Source organism: Helianthus annuus, chromosome 16 (genome assembly GCF_002127325.2).
Source record: "Helianthus annuus cultivar XRQ/B chromosome 16, HanXRQr2.0-SUNRISE, whole genome shotgun sequence".
Taxonomy (NCBI): domain Eukaryota; kingdom Viridiplantae; phylum Streptophyta; class Magnoliopsida; order Asterales; family Asteraceae; genus Helianthus; species Helianthus annuus.
In genome coordinates, this window is record NC_035448.2 from 60,098,276 (window position 1) to 60,106,014 (window position 7,739).

The following is a 7,739-nucleotide window of genomic DNA, read 5'->3' on the forward strand; positions in this document are numbered from 1 at the left end:
TGGGTCGGGTCCGGGTCCGGGTTTTCTACAAAAAAAATGTATACCCTATATACCCGGGTTCAGGTAGGGTTCAGGTCGGGTTTTATAAAACCCGGGTATTATAATACCCTATTTCCGGGTTCGGGTATTCATCTGGTAGGGTTCGGGTATGCATCGGGTTGGGAAAAACCCGCACCGGGTATTAAAAAAACCCGACCGGGTATTAATGCTTCTTTATATGTTTTAGTGGATGGTGCCTATTGAAATTTTAATGACATTTCTAAATCTAAATTCGATTCTTATTTTTTTTGTAGTTGCTTATCGATCAAATGTAGACGACATTAATAAAATAAGCACAATAACGTATTATATTTGGCACGATCCATTTAAAAAAAAGCGTCAAAACGTAAACAAACTTGAATTTATGCCGAAACATACATAAAAATAAGCACGTAAACTCGAGGGTAGCTATATAACCGGGTATAAAAAAACCCAGTTCCGGGTATTTATAAAACCCGGTTCCGGGTATTTATAGAAACCGGTTCCGGGTAATTATAAAAACCGGGTTCCGGGTATAAACCAGGTATAAAAAAACCCGGTTCCGGGTTCGGGTTTTAGATCAAATATGAATACCCGGTCCCTACCCTATGGGTAGGGTCGGGTTCAGGTTCGGGTATTGAAAACCCGGTTTTTATAATACCCGGTTCCGGGTTTTTTTTCCGGATCCGGGTCCAAGTTCGGGTTTTTTTATGCACCACTAACAACTCAAAAACATATGTCTTTACATATTGACAATGTAAAACAAATATTCAGCCCATATGTTTGATATTACAAAACCAAATAATCGGCCCATGTGTTTTGATATAAAATATAAATAATCGGCCTACTAATGGTAATAATAGTAAAACCGGCCCAATACACTATATCTTATTTTGAAAATCGAGCTTGCGCTCCTAGATCACCTAACTTGATTAATTATATATATATATATGGAATCCATTAAGTCTAACTGTTTTTCAAATCATTCTCCATCATTAGATCTTGCTTTGCTGAGATGAAATCCCAGCCACTTAAACTCACAATTTTAACTGTTGTAGTGTCAGTTTTAGGCATTTTTGCAGTTATCGGATGGTTTCTTTCCCATCCCCACTCTCCCGTGATTTCAGGCATCAGTTTCTCCTCCACACCCATAAAACTTCTTCTATGTTCAATTATCATTCCAACTTCGGTATCATTCATTCTCATTCGCTTATCTCTTGGCGGTATATTTTTTTACAATGATGAAGATCACGAAAAAGAGAAGTTTAGGAGCTCACATTGTTTTTGGCTTTATCTACCTGCAGATTCATCTTCTTTTCCTTCAAACATTCTTTATCAGGTTTGTTTTATTTGTGTTTGTTACAAATGAACCCAATTTCGTTGTGGGTTTTGTTAGTTTTCTTGAATCTAGACCATCGAGATAAGAATGTTGTGATGGGTTTTGTTTTTCAAGAATTATCTCACTGATACATATGATTAATGTTGTGAATTTTTATACAGATTGGTTTCTTGTAGTGGGTTTTGGTGATTAAGCACAAAAGTTTCAACTTTTAAGTATGTTGAAGTTGATATATTTATTGTTGAAATTAACATTGTGTATTGTATAATCTACAATTTAGGTGGGATTTGTTAGTAATGACGATGCTTGTAAAATGTAAAGGGTTGAGTTTTTGCTTGAATATGCTTACGGATGATTAACCCAAACCCTTTGAATGTTTCGCAACACAATTCGGCTATAAATAGCAGTGCCCCATTTCTCGCGTTGATTGCGAATAAAGAAATGGTGCTTTACCCTATTCATTTTATAGCTCAAGAAGCAACAAATTCTGACGAGACAGAAATTCCGTGTGCAAAATCGAAAATTGAAGTGCCTCTTAACAAATGGGTTCACATTGGTTGTGAGAAATACAATTAGCAAGCTTCAAGAAGTCTTATTGAGTCATAGTATATTTGTGCTTGTATTGTTGATAAAGTCAATAGTTTAATCTCTTTAATTGTTGTTGGGTTTAAATAAGGATTCTACGGATATTATGCGACTTTACATTAATGGCGAGATTAGGGGAGAGATGTATGCAACGTGCACTTCTGACAGTTTGAAAAACATTTCTTTATTTGGGGCTGATGAAGATGATCTGGTTGAGGGTTACGCCGTTGTCGCAGTAATAATGCTCGGATTACCTTTCTGCCCTTTGTTTTCATAGTTATTGTTGTTGTTTTACGTTGTTAGGACCCTCCAATGCAACTACACATAAGATGGTTTGAATGGCACTCGTATCGAAGAAGATACCGATGGTGCGTGGATTGTCATTGGTGTCAAGGTAAGTTCTAACTTCAGATACATTCTATGTTTTCAGTATTTTTAAAGGAGTTTAAGTTGGTGAAGTGGTCTTCTTTGCCTTTACTTATTTGCTCTGCCTCCACCGAAAGTAAATACCCCAAGTTCGATCCTTGGTCCTAATTTTTGCTTTCTATTTTCTTTATTTTGTGTACACGTCATGGGCTAGCTCCATGGTGTTTACTTCAGTGATACAATTTCAACTGAATGTAAAACAACAAAGACTGCAATGGTAATTATCTAATTTGTTACAGACTAATTTTGTAAGCTGGAAATTATTCTGAATCATGATCGATAAAACTTTTGTATATAGAATGTTAGGTGACAAAACCTCGAGGTATTTACAAGAGAATAAATGATACGATAAATATGATTAAATGTGTGATCTAAGACCGTGGGGTATGGTGGGGCGTGGGTTGGGGGCATGGTGCGACACGTGGACTATGGGACACCCAAGACCAAAAGCCAATTTCAAAGGGGTATGGTGGGGCGTGGGTTGGGTGGCGTGGAAAAAAAGTCAATTTCAAGGGGCTAGGGCTCTTGGCCAATGACGTTCCGCCATGTCATGTGGTAGCCCCGCCCCATGCTCGGCCTTAAACTCCCGCCCAAGCGGCCACGCCCAAACCCAAGCCCACCCGGGGTGGTGACTTGGGCGTTTCTCTCCAACCCACGCCCCAACCCCCGCCCCATACCCCATAGTCTAATAAAATAAAGGCAACTACAAATTGAAAATGTGTATGAAGTTTACCATTAATGGCGTCTATTGGGTGGCTGTTTAATCATGTGTTATATTAATGGCTGATAATCATATTTTATAGTTGATAATGTCTGTACCTGGCTTCTTTTCAGATACTATGTTCTATATATGTATTTGATTTATTTTTGGTATCCATATGTATGAGGTTTTGTGCCACAAACAAATGGAACAGGTGGTGGAGGAGGGTACTAGTGGTGGGTGGAGGAGCTGTAGGTTAATTTGCAGTTCGCTGGCTATGCAGTTACAACTACATGTTAAAGTGAAAACATAGACCGTCTTTTGGCAGTTGGTGCTGAATAGGAACTCGACTACATATAAGAGGTGATTTAACTTTTAAACGCATCTTGTCCGATTAAATTATGTATTAAGTTACATGATGATTAGTGTTTTTGGGAAGAATGTTTGGTCTTCAATATCATTTCTTAATCTATTTGAGGTTTAGATTTTTGAGTAATTTTGTATTGGATATTAATGCAGCGGACCATGTGTATCATACAAGCTTTGTAAGCAAGTTCTATTTTGAAATGTCAAGGTAAATAAACGTTGTTCATTGCCCAAATTGGAAAAATTAGGAGCCGTCGGCCACTGGTGTTCACCGCCACTACCACGGTTGACGATTGCGAGAAGTGGGCACCGCCATTCGACCATAGTCTGGAAATTCGTTCGCTTGGCTTGGAGCATAGTCAATCTATCTCACTCTCGGTAATCGGTTTTGTTTCTCAAAGCCCTAATTAGAGACTTTGTTAGGTGTCTGTGTTGTTTTGATGATATCTTTATATTTTCGATACCGGTTTAGGGTTACACGACTGAATTTCTTAAGTTACAGTTTGCTTGGTATGTCTCTGTTTTGAATTTGTTGGCCATTATGGAAATCGATGGGATGTGTATAGAATTTAGGCCTGTTGTATAACTTACATTATGCCTGTTATAGTTCCGGTCATGTTCTTGTGCTTCCAGGGCTTTCTGAATCATAACAAGTTGTCTGTGATGCCGCCAAGATCCATGGCGTTTTTTATCTTCAATTCACCCAGTGCAAGAATTGTAAGTGTAAACTAATTTTCACTCCTATTGCATCGTTTCTTGATTTATCGTCTACTTCACTTCACTGATTGTTGGTCTGAAGTGTTTTATTTGTGAGATGAAGGCTACTGAGCATCCCGGTGCCGCCGTCGATGAAGATGTTCAATCTGTGGTTATCGCCAGATTGGTGGGAAGAACTTAACGAATCAAGGAACTCAAAAATTGGCGAATTCCGTACAATTGGCCTCACTCCTTAGTCCTCACTGTTGACTTTTGTGGATTCTCTCGAGGTATGTGACTATTGCTATTCATGTTCACTTCTCGTTGCGAATTTGCTACTTCAAGTCAACTGAATTATAGCACCTGTCAGAGAAATTAACTCACGTTTTAGTAGTTAAAACTGAAATTTAACATTAGATGTTTGTAACAGTTTTGGGATAACTGACTTTAGTTAGCAGTTATCGGTTTTTTTTAACTGGCTCACCAATCAGCGGCGTGGGTAAGTGGGGATGTGTATAATTGCTTAAACAGTGGCGCTAATGAAGTTATAAATCAATCTATATATATGATCATTCTTCTATGAAGTATTTTGTGCAGTCTTGGTTCTCGATATTTAGAACTTGGGTAGTAAATTTAGAATCATGGGCAAATTTTTTAATAGTACGTGCAAATTGTGTAGACAAATTGATTTAGTTTGCATATTATAACATACCTTGTCCTTTAAGTCGTATAATCTTTTTAGCTAACCCGTTTTAAACGGGAAGACGGGCTGGCATTTTGTAAATGGCTTGACCGGTTGTAATTGAGCCGTAATCAAATTGTAAACATATTAAATGGACAGACAAGTTGTAATAAAATGGGTTGTAAACGGGTTGACAAGTCATTTTACTTAATTGTTATAAAGAGGTCATCTCATGCACGATCTTTTTAATTTAACAGGTCCACCTGAATACGATATGGTGCTTAAAGTTGTGTCAAAATCTCATTATTTCCGTGTCATGATTAAGGTTGTATCACTAATTGTCATCTCTGTCTATGTTTAATTTAGAATTTTGTTTCAATTTGTGCAGGCTTTTGAGGGAGGTATTGTGTGTGTCAACCGTTCACATCCATGCTTCTCTCAAGCTCCATGGGGTTGGAAAAAGCATAGCGATTTTGGCTGTGAACTTTGAGAATGGTAATAATTTATATTTATAACATTTGTCTAAATTATTTTAATATAGTCGAGTAATGTATCATTGTTAGGCGAAATATGGGTGACGTGTATAATGTACCGGTCTAGTGTCTTGCTTAACCAAGCATTTGTGTATAATTTGGTGATGATTAAAATGTCGTTTGCCGTTCAAAAAAAATATTTATAACATTTATCTAAATTATTGGAATGTTGTAACTTATATATCTATTTGTTTCCAGGGAACTTGAGAATTACTTGAGCGTGAAGAAGCCTTGGGGTTGGTATACACCTCCATCTTCTATGTTTTATGATGACAAAATGTCAATGCACCAAACCATTTGGTACGTGTAATATGTAAAAGTCAAACTCCGCAAAGACAAAAAGTGTATATGTCATTATGACATTAAAATACCTGTCCACCGGACGGGTATTAAACTAGTTAAAATAAGATCAACTTAATCGACAAGATAATCCAATATCACTACGGACATTGATAACACTTGAATTACCAATATCTGTGTGTACATAAGTCTTGTATGACATATATATACTGTGACTCATGTGAGTACATATATGAATAAGCATATTAGTATGTTTTACGCATGGTACATATATATACAACCACATATGAATGGATATATGATACGGATCCACCATGTAAACCCGAAGCTGCTCCATTCGAAGATGATCCACTTCCCGCATACAACCCACGTCTCCACATGCAATCAGTTTAGTTATTAATTTTCATGTTTCGGTTGTTTTCATCATCCTATGTTTCCATGTTTTGTTGCACGTTTCTTACAATCGGTTTTCATTTCGTGTATCTTAGTACCATTTAGTATTATTCAAAGGAGGTAGAAAATTGGTATAAAAAGTGTCTCGTTCTTTTCTTTGTTTCTTGGAAGTGTTTGCCTACTAAAAAAGGCTACTATCTTGGATATTGGTTCATCTTGAATCGAACCGTAACAATTGGTGCTTTCATTCTCGATCTTCATGCCTCCGCGTACAAGCTTCGAAGAAGGTGTCATGACCTTAGTCGACTAGCTAGTGACCCAACAAGAAGTTATTGCTACTCAACAAACCTCACACACCATGACGATGCTTGACACCATGTGGAATTCTCGCGGTACAACAACTCTTGCTCTTTTACGCCCGACTCGTCCTAGAACCTCCACCTCCACTGCCCGCTCAACAACCACCCGCGACAACCCTCACCAAAAACGACACGGAAAACTAGGCCTGGCAAATAAAACCCATTTGGGTTTTTTGGGTTATTTTGGGTCATTTTAAAAATGAGAATGGGTTAGGATGAATTAAGAAATAACTAAGGATGGGTTATATGATATCTATTTAAAATAATTGGGTTATTATGGGTATTACGCAGGGTACATGGATAACTCAAAAAAGAGCATCACAGGCAGATTTTTCATCCTATTCGAGTGTTCGTAGATGTTGGCTTCACAAATAATAAAAATTTTAAAAATAATAAAATTTTTCTAAAAAATCTGAAAAATAAAAAAAATTCTAAAAAATAAAAAATAATAATAAAAATCCAAAAAAATTCTAAAAAATCCAAAAAATAATAAAAAATCAAAAAAATTCCTAAAAATCAAAGAAATAATAAAAAATCAAAAAAATCCAAAAAATTCAAAAAAATAAAAAAATTCTAAAATATCCAATAAATTCTAAAAAAATAAAAAAATAATAAAAAATCCAAAAAATTCTAAAAAATCAAAAAAATATTAAAAAAACAAAAAAATTCAAAAAAATCAAAAAAATAGTAAAAAATCAAAAAAATTCTAAAAAATATTAAAAAATCAAAAAATTCTAACAAAACAAAAAAATCGAAAATCAAAAAAATTCTAAAAAGTAAAAAAAATCTAAAAAACCAAAAAAATAATAAAAAATAAAAAAATAATAAAATTCCAAAAAATTCTAAAAAATTATAAAAAATCAAAAAATTAATAAAAAATCAAAAAAATTTCTAAAAGATCAGAAAATTCTAAAGAACCAAAAAATTCTAAAAACCAAAAAAAAATAATAAAAATCCAGAAAATTCTAAAAAATTCAAAATCTTATAAAAAATGATAAAATAAAAAAATTAAAAAAATACAAAAAATTCTAAAAAATCATAAAAATAATAAAAAATCCAAAAAAATTCTAAAAAATTAAAAATACTAAAAAATCTAAGAAAATAAAAAAAGTATATATAATAATGAAAAATCCAAAAAATTCAAAAAAGGTTTTTAGGATTTTTAAGATTTTTTTATTTATTAGAAGATTTTATGATTTTTTTAGATTTTTTAGAATTTTTTGGATTTTTGAGAATTTTTTAGTTTTTTTTAGAATTTTTTTAACTTTTTAGAATTTCTTTTATTTTTATTTGTTTTTTTGAATTTAAGATTTTTTATAATTTTTTTATTTTTATTATTTTT

At 34.2% G+C, this 7,739-nt stretch overlaps 1 long non-coding RNA gene across 11 annotated transcripts; it reads left to right on the plus strand.

Moving 5' to 3' along the window:
• Positions 1-1,010: 1,010 nt before the first annotated feature.
• Positions 1,011-6,013, plus strand: LOC110938566. Of its 11 annotated transcripts, none has more exons than XR_004884246.1 (8): positions 1,017-1,241; positions 1,323-1,357; positions 2,246-3,431; positions 3,588-3,812; positions 4,068-4,151; positions 4,234-4,420; positions 5,201-5,307; positions 5,544-5,869. It is a non-coding gene; the product is annotated as an uncharacterized LOC110938566 (long non-coding RNA). The 11 variants fall into 11 exon arrangements; XR_004884247.1 differs by having other exon boundaries at positions 1,017-1,207; XR_004884245.1 differs by having other exon boundaries at positions 1,017-1,357; positions 5,544-5,867.
• The last annotated feature ends 1,726 nt before the right edge of the window (positions 6,014-7,739 follow it).